General features: G+C 43.8%; 1 long non-coding RNA gene across 3 annotated transcripts in view; it reads right to left on the reverse strand.

Annotated features, from left to right (window-relative positions):
* The window catches only part of LOC142601435 (uncharacterized), a 33,742-nt gene extending 22,650 nt beyond the window's left edge, over positions 1-11,092 (reverse strand). The window contains exons 1-3 of one of the 3 annotated variants that reach the window (XR_012834998.1): positions 10,897-11,092; positions 7,343-7,458; positions 5,364-6,803 (exon numbers count right to left, since the gene is read on the reverse strand). This is a non-coding gene — a long non-coding RNA (uncharacterized LOC142601435). Of the gene's footprint in view, positions 1-5,363; positions 6,804-7,342; positions 7,670-10,896 lie in introns of those variants that run through there. The other 2 variants (XR_012834999.1, XR_012834997.1) reach the window with 2 other exon arrangements.
* Between the last annotated feature and the right edge of the window lie 4,791 nt (positions 11,093-15,883).

Below are 15,883 nucleotides of genomic sequence, written 5' to 3' on the forward strand. Positions count from 1 at the left end.
AAAGGGTTGTCAGTCACTGGAACAGGCTGCCTGGGGAAGTGGTTGAGTCACCATCCCCAGATATATTTAAAAGACACATAGATGTGCTGCTTAGGGACATGGTTTAGTGGTGGACTTGGCAGTGTTAGGTTGTATTTGATGATCTTAAGGGTCTTGTCCAACCTAAACGAGTCTATGATTCTATGATTCCATATGCAAACTCTTCACGGCTCACATACTATATTTGCTCCAGTTTGTAATAATTAAGAACAGGGTTCTCTGCACAGGGGCCTGACAGTAATTTCCTATGTGGGATCTTCCATGTTAGAACAGATTCTGTGCCTGTGCTTGGGACACCAGAAAGATCAAACTACATCCAAAACAATAAATATATAAATAAACCCCTTACCTCTCTTAACTCTCAGCATGGAAGGGCCCCGTGTTCAGATTGCTCTGTGCTTTACAGAGTGGATGAAGAGAGATCGTGTTTAAGAAAAGGCTCTACAAAAAGCTGTCTCTTAATGGGAACTTCTACAAATATTTCTGCAGGACATGCTGAGAAGCATGTGTATTAAAGCCTTCTTCCTAGGGCTGAGGTTCTATGTTCTGGGCTGGGACCTGGGAAACCTGACTACAGTTCTCTCTTCTCCATGTAGATATTACACTGGGACCCAGCTTTCAAACTAGAACTTGATTGCCTGACACTTTAGGAATTTGAGAGTATCTTAAAGCCATAGCTGTCACTACAGAATGATGCAGGGCTCCCACAAGTCCTTCATTGCATTTGTGATCTCTGAAGATTCCTGGAATGGCAAGGGGTGTCTCAAAAAGGAGTGAGCACCTAGGCAACTAAATCCCATCCTCCACGCTCTGTTCCTTTGCCCAAACATAGACACTGCTGCTGCTGCTCCAAAGAGATGGAGTTCTCCCCTAAGGCCTGCATCATATCTGCTCAGGCCATATGGAGGCTGCATGTATCCTACAGCATCTCCAGTGGCAGTGGGTGCCCTTGGTTGAAAGACAGACTGAAACCTTCCAGGTGGGATTCTGCTCAAGGGTAGGACACCTAAATTAAGGTAGATATCTGTTGGAGATGTCTAAGCTCCCTTTGCAGTCACTGAAGAATTACTTAATACATCCAGCAGAGTGATTCAATGCGCCCTATACAAGGTAGTTAGTAGCTGGTCATCTAAATTGTTCTCTAGGGTCCACTGGCTGCACTGTCTTTCCATTGGCTATCATTGGAGTTTAGAATCTTCCAGCACAAGTAGACACCTCACGGCTGACACTTAGATATCTTAAAATGAAGGCAAAATCCTCTGCTGACAGTTGAAAACTCTAACCATTAGGCCATAGACTGCTCTGATTATTGGGGTAAAGAGGTTTTAATCTCCCCTTAGAAGTTGGCACATTTTACAGAAGGCAAATAAGATATCACTGTACGACTGAGACATTAATAAGGGATTTGTACTCAAGCTCAAAGAGCAGTTCAGGAAGCTCTTGAGGTAAATAAGGATCGTATATTCCTGCCTAAAAGGCAAAAACATTGTCAGGGTTCCTTACTTTCAGGAAATGTAGATCAGTCTGCACAGTTAAACAGAATGGTCAGGCAAGAAAATTAGAACAGAGATCTCAGAAACATTAAAATCAGGCAAGCAATGCAAAATAAGTTAAGTAGTCACTTCTACAAATAATCAGGACCTGTTAATTGCCCCTGCTGTTCTTTAAATGGTGTTTCTGTCTGAAGAAGTAATCCAATTTTAATTGGACAACTTTGTTGGTGGTAGTTTTGTTTGTTTGTTTGTTTGAAGTTAGGCTACAGATCCTTGTCAGCTGCTCTTAGGAGCAAAAGAGAAATGTTGCCTGCTTAACATCTGCTGTCAGATTATGTTGCCTCTGCTATCAGAAATGAATGCAGAAGACCAATTCAAGTTCCTGTCAGCTGTGATGCCTTTTGGACATGTTTCAATCAAGCAGCAGGCTTTTCTTTACACTTAAAGAATCATTAGAACAGCTAAAGTCTTAGGGAAAACACATTTTGATTGCAATTGTAAACTAATGTCTAATTCATTTAAATTATCATGTATTAAATAAATATTTGAATTACTTTGAGATCCATCACACATAATTGTAGCTCTATCTTGAGTTCAAATATTTCTCTGTCCTCCAAGTTCTAATCAATAGAAAGCAAAACATCTTTTAGTGTTAGTGCTGCAGCAATCTAATATGTCAGTATATATGCCCACAAATTCTCCCTAAGGATTATCTCGTATTTTGCATATTAACTCTTGATGGTTCCCACATCTCACAGTGAACTTAGAAAAGTTAATGATAAGCCTGAACATGCTTCAGATGGTTCATTTCCATCTGATGTGTGAGCTAAGCTTGGATTCTGCTGACCTGATGTCCAGGCAAATCTTTAAGGTGCCCCTGGGCCCCCTATGTAAGGCATAGGAAGTTGCAATGTGACTATCTGAATTCTCTTCATGTCAAACAATTGTCACAACACTCTGAAATCCTTCACAGTGATGAGTAGGGATGAATCAAGCTTGATGTTTGAGAAAAGGCTGTATGGGCTCCTGTGTGAATCACCTTTTTCCTATCCAAGATCTCGTCAACAACTGCAGTTCTCTCATTTTCCACACAGAAAGAAACAAAATGTTATGACACCTATTCTAGTAATGTAATTACAACATTTGGTGTTCTCCCAAAGCCTCTATTTCTAGAGCCAAGTGATTAGCCAAGTATCTCAGTTTTCAGTCTCTTTCGGAGAGGCTTCCAGGAGAAAACTTGGAATCACAGAATCATAGAATCATAGAATGGTTTGGGTTGGAAAGGACCTTAAAGATCATCTAGTTCCAATCCCCCTGCCATGGGCAGGGACACCCTCCACTAGACCACGTTGCCCAAAGCCCCATCCAACCTGGCCTTGAACACTTCCAGGGATGGGGCATCCACAACCTCTCTGGGCAACCTGTTCCAGTGCCTTACCACCCTCATAGAGAAGAATTTCTTTCTAACATCTAATCTAAATCGACCCTCCTTCAGCTTGAACCCATTACCCCTTGTCCTATCACTACACTCCCTGATAAACAGTCCCTCGCGAGCTTTCCTGTAGTCCCCTTCAGGTACTGGAAGGCCACAATTAGGTCTCTGCAGAGCCTTCTCTTCTCCAGGCTGAACAACCCCAACTCTCTCAGCCTGTCTTCATAGGAGAGGTGCTCCAGCCCTCTGATCAGCTTCGTGGCCCTCCTCTGGACTCGCTCCAACAGCTCCATGTCTTTCTTGTACTGGGGCCCCCAGAGCTGGACGCAGTACTGCAGGTGGGGTCTCACGAGAGCGGAGTAGAGGGGCAGGATCACCTCCCTCGACCTGCTGGTCACACCTCTTTTGATGCAGCCCAGGACACGGTTGACTTTCTGGGCTGCAAGTGCACACTGCCAGCTTATGGTGACCTTCTCCTCAATCAGTACCCCCAAGTCCTTTTCCTCAGGGCTGCTTTCAATCCATTCCTCGCCCAGCCTGTAGTTGTGCTTGGGATTGCACCGACCCACGTGCAGGACCTTGCACTTGGCCTTGTTGAACTTCATGAGGTTCGCATGGGCCCACCTCTCCAGCCTGTCAAGGTCCCTCTGGATGGCATCCCTTCCCTCCAGCGTGTCGACCACACCACACAGCTTGGTGTCATTGGCAAACTTGCTGAGGGTGCACTCGATCCCATTGTCCATGTTGCTGACAAAGACGTTAGCGCTGGTCCCAGTACCGACCCCTGGGGAACACCACTCATCACTGTTCTCCACTTGGACATTGAGCCATTGACCACAACTCTTTGAGTGCGACCATCCAGCCAATTCCTTATCCACTGCGTGGTCCATCCATCGAATACATGTCTCTCCAATTTAGAGACAAGGATGTCGTGCGGGACAGTGTCAAATACCTTGCACAAGGAAGCGTTATAGTATGTTACCCCTACAGGCTCATAAACCAAAGGCAAGTAAAAGTAGTTAATCATGCTTCCTCATTTCTAAAGCTCACTATTTTAAGCCAGTCACACATCTTCAGATGGCCTGTCTCGTGATATGGTTTCAGCTATACTGGTTTCAGTTCTAATGTTGATATTAGTATTCACTTCCCACATCTGCAAAGGGAACCCTCCTGCTGTGGGATTTTCTGGGCTAAAAATCTGTAGTGCTGCCTCATTTTAAATCAATTAATCTGTTAAATCTGAAGTTGGTTTCTGTTTTAGTACTGTCCAGCTGATCCCATCACAATGGTGTCGCCATGTTATTTTCTTTTTAACATCCAAAGTTTTTCATCAGACCTACTTTAGATCTGCTACCTGCAGCAGACTGGATGTGTTGGACCTAGTCTACATGGCTTACTAGGAAAGAATAAAAGAAAAGGAGTTCTATAGACTGGAAAGAAGGGCAAGTAGCCTCAGAACAACTGTGTTCAGATACAGAAAAGCAGCTGCAAAGAGGAAAGGAGTATTCAGTCCTCTGTGTTTAGGGGCAAATGAGAAAAAAACATAATGAACTTAAATGACAGTGCAAAGCAGCAACAAGAAAAAACAGTGAGCCTGGTGTAACAGATTGCTTAGGAATGCTGTGTGGCTTCTTTAGGAACAGGCTACCCTAATAACTCACTGGAGTCAAACAGATGTTGCTGATCTAGGGATGGGAGATGGAATATATAATTTACCGAGATACTTTCAGCCTTGCTTCTCTATGATTTTATGCACAAGCTGTCTGTGAACTGCACACCTGGTAAGTAAGTGGGACATGTCCCAGGTATGTAACAGAGCAAGTGTTTTGGGTGCATGCAAGGGATGTGCTGACTGAGCAACCCTTGGATATGAGAACCCTACCCTGCAAGCCTACGCTGAGATTGCTGCAGCTAGTAACAATAACAGACTAAATAAACCCAAAAGTATTTAAACACAGAACTGAATTTTGATGCTCTGCATTGTTCTTTGGAGAGAGAAATCTATTAAAAAGCTACCTATGTATCATGTACCACAACACCCAATTTTTAGGTACATGACACACAGGATAGAATTTATGTCTTTGCATTAGGCTCCTGCAATTCCTACCAAGTTGTTGTATAAAAACATCACAAAAGTATTGCCCTCTCATGCTGCCTATTAGAGGCAGAGCTAGGTGAAAGGAAAGTGAAAAAAAAATAATTATGAAGAGAGAGATTTAAACTCCTTTAAACTCCAGACCTCTCCTCAGTACTCAGGCACCTCAAGGTCTCAGACAGAAGTGGCTTTTCCCCTCTGTATGGGAAGAAGGATAGGGTAGAGGAGGGCAGTCTGCCATCCTCACCCTTGACAGTGCGGTTTAGCAGAGAGAGCATCACGGTGCAGTTATGGGTATGTTTCAAGAGCCCACGGGTGCTGGCAGGGTGTTAGGGATCCCCAATCGGCAGCAGTGGGCCCCACAGGGTCTGGGTGCTGCTCTGCCCGGTTCCCCCCGCCGGCTGCTCCGAGCAGGGACCATGCTGGGCATGGAGCTGCAGAGCTCATGCAGGGACACACCAGCTGAACAGAGGGGTCTGCAACTTCAGTGGCCTCAGGCTCAATGATTTTATTTAGTTGGGTCACTTCTTTTTTTTTTTTTTTATTTAGGTCCATCGTCTTCACTTAGATCTTAAAAATTATGAATCTAAATCTACATCACTGCCCCACAGATGTTAAATGCTCAAATCAGCAGTCTGTTCAGCTCATTACAAAGAGCTAACGCTGACATACATATTCTTTATTGTTTTTTTCTTATACTAACCACTGTCTGTCCTTAAATCGTGATGAGTAAAACAGGAGCCCTCCTTCCAGGATAATGGGGAAACATCTAGAATATCCCACAGAGAAGCAAAGCATTTCTCTGCTAATTTCTCGAAGAAGATGGACAAAGCAGCAAAACGAAGAGGACTTCTTTTTCTGGTGTGGGAGCACTTTCATTTTCTGAGAGCAATAATACAGCAGACCTTCCACCCGCTTCACATTTTGAAAAGACGCATTATCTGGTTCTCGGCTCGGATTACTGGCTCCGAGGTCCTGCTGCATCGGAGTGGCGGGGTAGTTTGTAGGGAGAAGCCAAAACAAACTTCTAAGAGAAACTCATTTGTAACCTTAACTATGAAGAATCACTCCTCAATAATGTTAAAAACAAAATCAGCGCCAGCAAGTGGAAGAGGAGAGCATAAATACTGTGCATGCTGGAGAACTACATCTCTCTGCTCTGCTGACTCACAACTTAAACATCATACAAGTCAGGTGACATTACCGCAGTGATAAATCTGATCTGTATCTACAGGAGAAGACTCTTGAGCCAATCCTTTGTTGAATACTGAGGAAATCATTGCCATATGTGAACATTTTTTAGTGGTGCCTTCTGACAAAATACATATTTTCCATTCTTTATTGAGCTGTTTAGCTAGAGTAGAATTATGATAAACTTTTCAAATGGTTCATTTTCCCAAGATTCATATGGAACAAATTAAAAATAAGTTTCCATAACAAAAATTACTTAGCAGTAGAGCTATGAGATTGCTCTCTCCTCCTCCTCTCAGACGAGCTTCCCGGCCAGACAGACGTGAACGGCCCCATTTGTGGCTTCTCGGCACTCAGCTGCACGTGCCCAAGAGGCAGCCCCATTCCTCCATGAGGATGCATAAGGCCAGGCGCTGCCATTGAGAGGTTCCGGACCACCGCTGCAGTGTGGTGAATCCAGCAGGATCCAATATATTCACTTTTTCCATTCCTTTTAAGGTGGTTTACTCCTCAGTGAACAAGGAAATCCAGATCTGACTCCTAAAAAAAGACACTGAAGGATGGGGAAAGACATTTGCTTCATATCTACACACCTATATCTTAGAGTACTTGAATACAAGGACTAGAGATAGCCTAATTGACTTCTAAGAAAATTTCTGACTAAATAACATGTGGATATGAATATACATAGCAGGTCCATTTGTGCTTCAACTTGGTGTCTCTCCTTTCATCTCAGCTAAGGCTGCCTGACATTTCTTTTGGTATAACCATGTTTTCATTTGCAGCTCAGAGAAACTTTCCGAGATTTCACACTTGTCATCTCTCATGCTACCTTTTCAAAAAAAAAAAAAAAAATTGCTAAGACCTTTTCAAAAACAAGAAGCAGAAGAAAAAAGAAAAACAACTGCTAAACAACATTTTAAAAAATGTAGTTGCAAATCTTTGGAACTCTCTGTTTTGCAGGAACCCTGTGTGGAGGAAGAGTGCAGCTTTTGTTAAGAATAAACCTTGTTTATTCATTTTTATTCCCTGTGAAATACATCCACATCCTAAAAATGTATAAGTCTTTGACAAGTAGTAGTTTACACATACTTCATAAAGACTTGCCAGAGTTTAATAGCTGAAATCCCCAGGCAGTCTATCTTCACTGAGCATGTCCCAGCTCCTTACAAACTGTATGTGACTGAATCACATGTGCTTCACAGCCTCTGGAAAAAGAAAGGTTTTAAAAAAGAAAGTATTTTGCAGCATAGGGCTATAGGAATGAAATCAGTTTTCCTCTGTAATGGCTCTCCCCATGTGTCCTGAGCTGAAGCAGTCTTGGGCGCTGGATGTGGCACCAGGGAGCTGGTCTCTCTTGCACTCTCAGCCCACTTGCTGCTGAAACAGAGCATCACAGAGAAGGGAGCTACCGACCTCCTGTTCAACAAAGACAAAAAGTAGAAAAAAGGCTGTCAGGAAAAGGAATTATGCAGAAAAAGGTGGGTTTTTCTGAAACAGAACACTAGGTCTAGATGCTGTCAAGGAATAGAGACTGGGACTAAACCAGGGGAATCACAGAAAAATCATAGAATGGTTTGGATTGGAAGGGACCTTTAAAGGTCATCTAGTCCCAACCCCACCTCTGCAATGAGCAAGAACATCTTCAACTAGATCAGGTTGCTCAGAGCCCCATCCAACCTGACCTTGAATGTTTCCAGGGATGGGGCATCTATGACCTCTCTGGGCAACCTGTTCCAGTGTTTCACCACCCTCATTGTAAAAAATTTCTTCCTTATATCTACTCTGAATATACCTTCTTTTAGTTTAAAAATCATTACCCCTTGTCCTATTGCTACAGGCCCTGCTAAAAAATCTGTCCCCAAGTCTGTCTGTGAAGGACCCAGCAAAGTGGAAAACCTGGAAGAGGAATAGGGGGTAGAGCCTGGGAACAGCAAGGTGTGCCATAGGTCCAAGCAGTGGGCACGTATGTGTGTGCAAAGAAACTGTGCTCAGGAGTGCACAAGGAATGGGATGAAGACCTCATGGGCAGACACTGAGTGCTAGTGCAGAGGAATAACACTGACAGGAAGAACTTTGAGGGCTGACCAAGACTGACTGAAGATTTGGTGAGGGCAAAAGAGTTTTGGGAAAGGAAAAGAGTGAGAATGGGATAAGAATCCTAAAAGGGGCATACCTGGACTTTCTGAGATTTCTGTGGTGGTTAGTAAAGAGCTAGGCATGGGACTGAGATAGGACTGGAACAAGAACAGGCAGCCCAAGAGTTCTGCTTAAGGGACAGAAAAGCTGAACACAACTATCCTCAGAGCTACAAACTAAGGCCAAACTTTCAGCTCAGTCCTTTCCCTGACTCCATGTCCCATGCCCTGCTAGTGTGAAATCTGCAGCATCCCTGTTACATCAAGCAGCCAAGCTCTGCCAGCTGCAGTACTGCTGATGAGCAATGAGGTATCTGTGTGGGACAGCTGTGCTGGGAAGAGGAGGCCAGCTCCAACCTGTTTAATGTGAACAAAATTTGATATTTAATTTTCAAAACTGAGGAAAACATTGCAATATTGGTGAGCTAGATGGTCCTCCCTTGGCTGTACTGCATGGTGGGTACCCACACCTCTCCTAAGACACTTCTGCCCTGTCCTGAGTTATTTTCAGGACCCAAGAGCTTTGGAGGTGACCCAGACTCTGCAAGGTAATTGCCAAGTCCTGACATGGTCCCTACTGGGACTCTTGCCAGAGCAAGGACAAAGCAGGAGGGCTAGAAAGCGTTTGGTTGTAACAGGGAGATCCATGAAGGAAATCCATATCTGGGCAACAGAAAGATCAGAGTGTAATCTCCACTTGTTCATAACTTGAAATAACAACCCTGGTTTAAATGATTTGCACAGTTCCTCATATGATCTCTGTGTCAGAGGCAGGGATGAAATCCAGTTCTCCTGAGTGACATTCACCTACCTCAACCACCAGACAACACGCTTTCTCCCTGCTGTCCCCCGCCTCATTCATTTCACATCTTCCAACTTGTGCAACAAATGAGTCAGGGAACTTAACAGACAACAGATGCCTTCACAGCACAATTCTGATTCATTCCCCTGGCAGAGTGGGAAAAATCATATGTGACTATTTAATTCAAGACTGTAACCTAAGAAAGTGAATGAAAAACCACAGTCAGCATTAGTTCTGGTATTTTGTTAATTTTTAAATCTCTGCATCTGCAACCCTAGAAATGTTCTTTTAAGAGCTGTTAGATATTGGGTGGGGTTTTGGTTTTAATTTGTTTTCTGGTACAACCTAGCTTAGACTGCACCACATAGAATCAGCTTTATAATTCCAGGGCAACAAGAGCACAGAGATTCACTTGGATTTTTCTTTTCTGATTCACTACAGTAAAAAATCTGAAACTACTAATTTACTTTAGTCCTATTCAAAAAAATAGTCACATCTGAACAAAAAGATACCCAAAAGATCTAGATTAATTTCTACTTCTATATGTACCTGATCTGCTTGTACTTGCTCCATATACATAATTGCGTCTTTTTCTGACATGTGCTTTTACAGGAGTCCTAATCCCTGAGGACTTTGGAGATCTGCAGTCTGGCCTGGTGGCAAATGTGATGCACAACCCATGGTACAGTTCTGATGTTACAAACGTTGAAAATAGGGTAGGTTTGTTATGCAAAGCATACACACACGTACTGGTTAATATGCCCCAAATGAGTCACATGTTTTCATTATCCATTACACCGAGCTGCAAACATTTGCCATGGAAGATAATAATGCAATAGATTCCCAGCAGAAAAGTTCTCTGCAAAGGAAGAAAAACAAAGTTCTCTACAGAGTACATCACACCAAAGCTGTCAGCCCTGCAAGGGTTCATGGAACTGGCACATTCGGATCAGATGAGTGTGCAGTTTCATACACCTCTAATCCTCTTTTGTTCTCATGGGTTATTATTTGACAGGGATTCTGCATTCTCATTATCTTCTCTTCCACACTCACGATACACTCCAGAGAGATGCAGAGGGTCTGGATAGCAATAAAAAGTACCCTCAGCAGACATTTCCTTCCTGACTACAGATATACTCGCTAAATTGGATGAGCTACAAAGATTTCTCAAATATCAGTGACAAGGTTATGATTTCTAAGCAAATCTTTAAAATGTCTAATTTAGAGACTGTCTCCCCATAGTACCATTGATTCTTCAAGTATTTGGTTATAGAAAATTCTCCATAAAATAAATATGAGGGACATATTGAAATATTGTGCCCTACACGGTATGGCTAGGCTTCTTGAAGCTTCTTGAACTGCTAGTTACTGAAGAATTGGAGACAGGGAAGGGACTATACTGACAAGGTCAGCCTCAACTTTAGCTAGTGGTTCCCACCCTGTGCCTGACCTACTGAGAGAGGGGCTGATTTGGATCCAAAGTCCCATCAGCCAGTTCATAAAGAGAACCAAGATCATAGTACAATAAGCAAGCAAGTCTTCTCAGATTGTAAGATTTTTCCACTGTTTGATTATGAAGGGGACGGAGGAGTTATTCCGACCATTATTCATCCTAATTAACTTGCCAGTTTTATGCATTCCTAGTAGTAAACAGAGAGGGAAAGGCATTCATCTAGAAGACCATTCAAAGCAGAAAGATAACTTACATACTCTGAGATAAGATCTGTATCACCCTTCATAGCAATGCTTGAGACGCAAGTGCCTGATGCAGCTGTACAGCCAGTGGGCTCGGAGCTTGGAGAAAGCTCATGAACTCTCCTGCCTGAGTTTCCCTGCCTGCAGAACCTGCCAGCTCTCTCCAAACAAGTCAACACAGAGGTTGTGTGCAGATTGGGCTTAGGTGTCAGCTCATCTGACAATACTAAATGCGGCTTATGAGTATCTGAGTCAGGCTTCACTTCTGAATCACCTTCTGGAATGCTTTTCTTACCACTGAGAAGAAAGAGAGGTTGAGACATCTCCCAAGTAAATCACACTTGACTTTGTGACTACCCCTTCCCTTCCACTCACTCTTATTTAGAAGTCAGGCATGCTTTTAGCACAGAAACCAAGCCAGAGAAGGTCAGACCCAGATATCCTCAAGGCTGCTGAACAAAGGTTTGAACTTCAACATCTCCTTAAGTATCAGTTGATGGGTCTTCAATTCAAACAGATTTTTTGGTCTATCATGCAGTATTTTATTAACTCCTGCAAACTGCAATACTTGTTCTTAGTTGTTTAGTTCTGCTGGAAATACACATACATTGCCATAAATATGATGCAGTTAAAAAAGGGCCATCTTTTCATACATATTCTCCTCATTATAGAAAATGAAATAAACAAGGAAACATCAAGTCAGGAGCAGAAAGGGATTAGGACACAATTTCTATCAAATCTTTAGCATGCCTTTCGCCAACTCTTACATTTTCACTTTGTAGGCACATAGTGTATAGTACACGAAGTGCAAATGTCATCAATCTACTGTTTACAGTCTTTCTAACCTGAATGGCTAATAAGTTTAACACATTCATTTTTCAGTACAAATTAAGCCTGTCAGAATGACTCACACTTCTATATAAAGGAAGTTCGAAACATATTTAAAGGGAAATTTAGCTGTCAAAGTCAGTTAGTTTGTTGAAGTAAGAGGAATCCCATGTTTCTTTGTAACCTTTCAGAGAACACGGTATTTGGCAGATGCAGACCTGTGCAAGATAAGTGGTTTTTAAACTTGTTTGTGTATGTATGTGTGTCTGAAAGAGAGCAATTACAGACTCTGGAGAGCAATTCTGGAGAAGTTGAAGACATACTTCTTTGTCCTTCATTACTAGCAAGGGCCTTTCTGTAAGTTAAGTTAGTAAGGTCTGAGGAAGGGCTTGCATGCCCGTTTTTTTCCCCCAATTATATGTTGATATACTGAAAGACATTATTCTCCCTACAAATCTTGCCTTGCTGGTGTCCCCAGTTATAACACTACTGCTTGTTGCACTTCAAGATCATCTTTCATCGCTAGTTTCTGAAATGTCTTATATAAATATTGATGCTCAGAATGATCTTTTCCTGAAAAAAGCCCTAGCAAAGCAAATATCTTGTAAGCTAAACATGGCTGAAAGCCAAACAATTCTACTTTATATTTTTTCCAACCAAAAGGGGGAAAAATTAGAGCAATGCAGAAGTTCTTCATGTCTTTCTTTGGTCAACCAGCTAAGAACCTAATTTTCTATTCCACCATTGTTTCAGTGGAAATATTCTGAGCAGCTCTTAATGGATCCTCTCCTCTCATTATTGGTGAAAGGAGACCTTAGAAAGATGAGATGACGTGCCAAGAATGCAGAGCAATTTAGTTGCTTCTTCTGCCTTTAGTATACTCCATATCCCACAAAGAGACATGGGGACACTTACCATGTCTCTCTGAGCTCACTATGCTTGTGGTGGGTTGACCCTGGCTGAGGGCCAGGTGCCCACCAGAGCCGCTCTATCACTCCCCTCTTTCATTAGACAGGGGAGAAAAGGTACAATGGAAAAAAAAACTTACAGGTCGAGATAAGGGCAGGGAGAGATCATTCTCTAATTATCATCACGAGCAAAACAGACTGAACTTAGAGAGGGAATTCATCTCATTTATTACTAAGCAAAACAGAGTAGAGGAATGAGAAATAAAATCAAATCTTAAAAACACCTCCCCCCACCCCTCCCATCTTCCTGGGCTCAACTTCACTCCCGGCTTCAACTTCCGCCCCCCTCAGGGGCACAGGGGGACGGGGAGTGGGGGTTACGGTCAGTTCATCACATGGTGTTTCTGCCACTTCTTCATCCTCAGGGGGTGGACTCATTGTTCCCCCGCTCCAGCGTGGGGTCCCTCTCACGGGAGACAATCCTTCACGACCTTCTCCAACGTGAGTCTCCTCCACGGGGTGCAGACCTTCAGGAGCAAACTCCACAGTGGGTCCCCCACAGGGTCACAAGTCCTGCCAGCAAACCTGCTCTGGCGTGGGCTCCTCTCTCCATGGATCCACAGGTCCTGCCAGGAGCTTGCTCCAGCGTGGGCTTCCCACAGGCCACAGCCTCCTTCAGGTGCCTCCACCTGCTCCGGTGTGGGGTCCTCCACGGGCTGCAGGTGGAATCTCTACACCCCCTCATCCTCCCTCCATGGGCTGCAGGGGGACAGCCTGCTTCACCATGGTCTTCACCACGGGCTGCAGGGGGATCTCTGCTCCGGCGCCTGGAGCACCTCCTGCCCCTCCTTCTGCACTGACCTTGGTGTCTGCAGATGTTCTTACATCTTCTCACTCCTCTCTCTGGCTGCAAAAGCTCTCTCTAACTGTTTTTTTTTTCTTTCTTAAATATGTTATCACAGAGGCGCTGATTGGCTTGGTCTTGGCCAGCGGCGGGTCCGTCTTGGAGCCGGCTGGCATTGGCTCTATCGGACACAGGGGAAGCTTCTAGCAACTTCTCACAGAAGCCACCCCTGTAGACCCCCCCACTACCAAAACCTTGCCACGCAAAACCAACACAATGCTCCATGCAGCCCCTCATTTCCGTCTTCAGACACGGAGGTCCACACACTGGATGAATTGTTGAGTAAAAGTCACACCAGTAAATACCAGTATGTCTGTCTCCAAAGCACAGGGCCCCTGTGCTTTGACCAAGACTCACACCTTGAAACCCCGTCAGAAAGTAAAAACATCATTTGAACCTTAAGTGCAGAATGCCTGCAAAAACCCTGGCCCCAAAAGAAAAGGAAGCAAGAGGAAGTCTGAGTCTGGAGCATGGTGATGAAAGCACTCAGCTGGGAGGAGGAGGATGCTGGTATGGGAAGGATGACTTATTACTGGAGGGGTAAGGGAAAAGGGACCAATATCTTTGCTGCTATCAAATGCCCAATGCTGCTTCATTCTGAAGGGGTTCACAAGGAGGGTCCTAAGCTCCTTCCCCCAAACTCCACTCCTGGACTACAGCCCACATCCCTGAACTGACGTTATGAAAAAATTTCCGAGAAACACAGTGTCCTGGTTTCAGCTGAGAGGATTGATTTTTCTTCATAGTAGCTAGTGTGGGGATATGTTTCGGATTTGTGCTGGAGACAGCATGGATAATATAGAGATGTTTTTGTTCTATGGACTTATTGCTGAGCAGTGTTTACCCGGGGCCAAGGCCTTTTCTGCTTCTTGCACTGCCCTGCCAGCGGGATGGCTGGGGGTGCACGAGAAGTTGGGAGGAGACACAGACAGGACAGGTGACCCAAACTGACCAAAGGGATATTCCATACTATATGACGTCATGCTCAGTTTATAAGGAGCTTGGGGGAAGGGGGGAGGGGGCGGCGGCATTCGGAGTGATGGCATTTGTCTTCCCAAGTAACTGTTACGCGTGACGGAGCCCTGCTTTCCTGGAGATGGCTGAACACCTGCCTGCCCATGGGCAGTGGTGAATGAATTCCTTGCTTTGCTTTGCTTGTGCGCACGGCTTTTGCTTTAACTATTAAACTGTCTTTATCTCAACCCAGTGAGAGTTTTCTCACTTTAACTCTTCCAATTCTCTTCCCCATCCCGATGCAGGGGGAGTGAACGAGCGGCTGCGTGGTACTCAGCTGCTGGCTGGGGTAAAACCACGACATACAGGAATTCTAAGATATCTAGGAGGAAGTCTGGACTACTTTTTAAAGACTGGCTGCCCTCACCTCCAGGCTAGATACGTAAGTTTCTTCAATTTTCTGCCTGTAGAAAACCCAGGCATGCAACTTAGGCAAGCTGGATCACACAGAGCAGTTGGAGCCTTTCCCTAGATACCTAGAAAACTTAAGCAGTGAAGGCATAGTTCATGCTGAGTATGGGCCTTGTAATTTGCATTCTTGGTCTTTAAACACTGATAAGCCACCTGAGTCCTTACTTAGGAGCCTGTGACCTTTTGTGGATTTCAGCCCTTATTTAACCATCGATGCAACATGTCCCAGCATGCAGCTGGAGCTGCAGAGGGATGCCACTCTTTGACTTTTCCTTCTTCTCAGCACCCCTTTCAAAGAACAGAAAATTTTCAACAAGAAAATTCTTTGCTTCAGGATCATGAGAAGATCGCCTTTTAATCTAATAGAGGATTAAAGTAAGATGCATGATAATGATGAGGCCAATTAACTAAGTTGCTATGGATCAAAGAAAGTTTTAACCTCCCTCTGTCCATCTTATCTGTGGGCAGGTAATGCTGAATTCACCCACTACTGGAAATCTTGCATTTACAAGGCATATTTAAACTCTCCACTTCCATTTAGAAGATGTTAATTTAGATGGTGTCCTGAGATGGCTGGGCACAACATCTTTTTACAAGGGTAATTTTCAGTTAAAATTGGAGCCTGCTTTCAAGCCCAGTTTTCTTTAAGGTCCCCATTTCTTCTGAGAGTGTTAATAAGCCGATACAGCATCAACAACAGGTCATGAGAGATTGCCGTTACCTAATCAAAAGAAGAATTGCTTTTCCAAAAGATTATATTTAGTTCCTTTTTTTGGGAATGGAAAGGAAGCTCAGCATCAGCTGAACTGTTTCAGGTCAGGCCAGTCACCATGGCAACAATTTTTTCTGATATTAGAAAGTATCACTTGGGAAGTGTGGTTAGTATGATAGCATCGTGGATCATTTTAATATATTCACTTCAGACTTAGGGCT

The sequence above is a fragment of the Balearica regulorum genome, chromosome 3, assembly GCF_011004875.1.
Source record: "Balearica regulorum gibbericeps isolate bBalReg1 chromosome 3, bBalReg1.pri, whole genome shotgun sequence".
Taxonomy (NCBI): Eukaryota; Metazoa; Chordata; class Aves; order Gruiformes; family Gruidae; genus Balearica; species Balearica regulorum.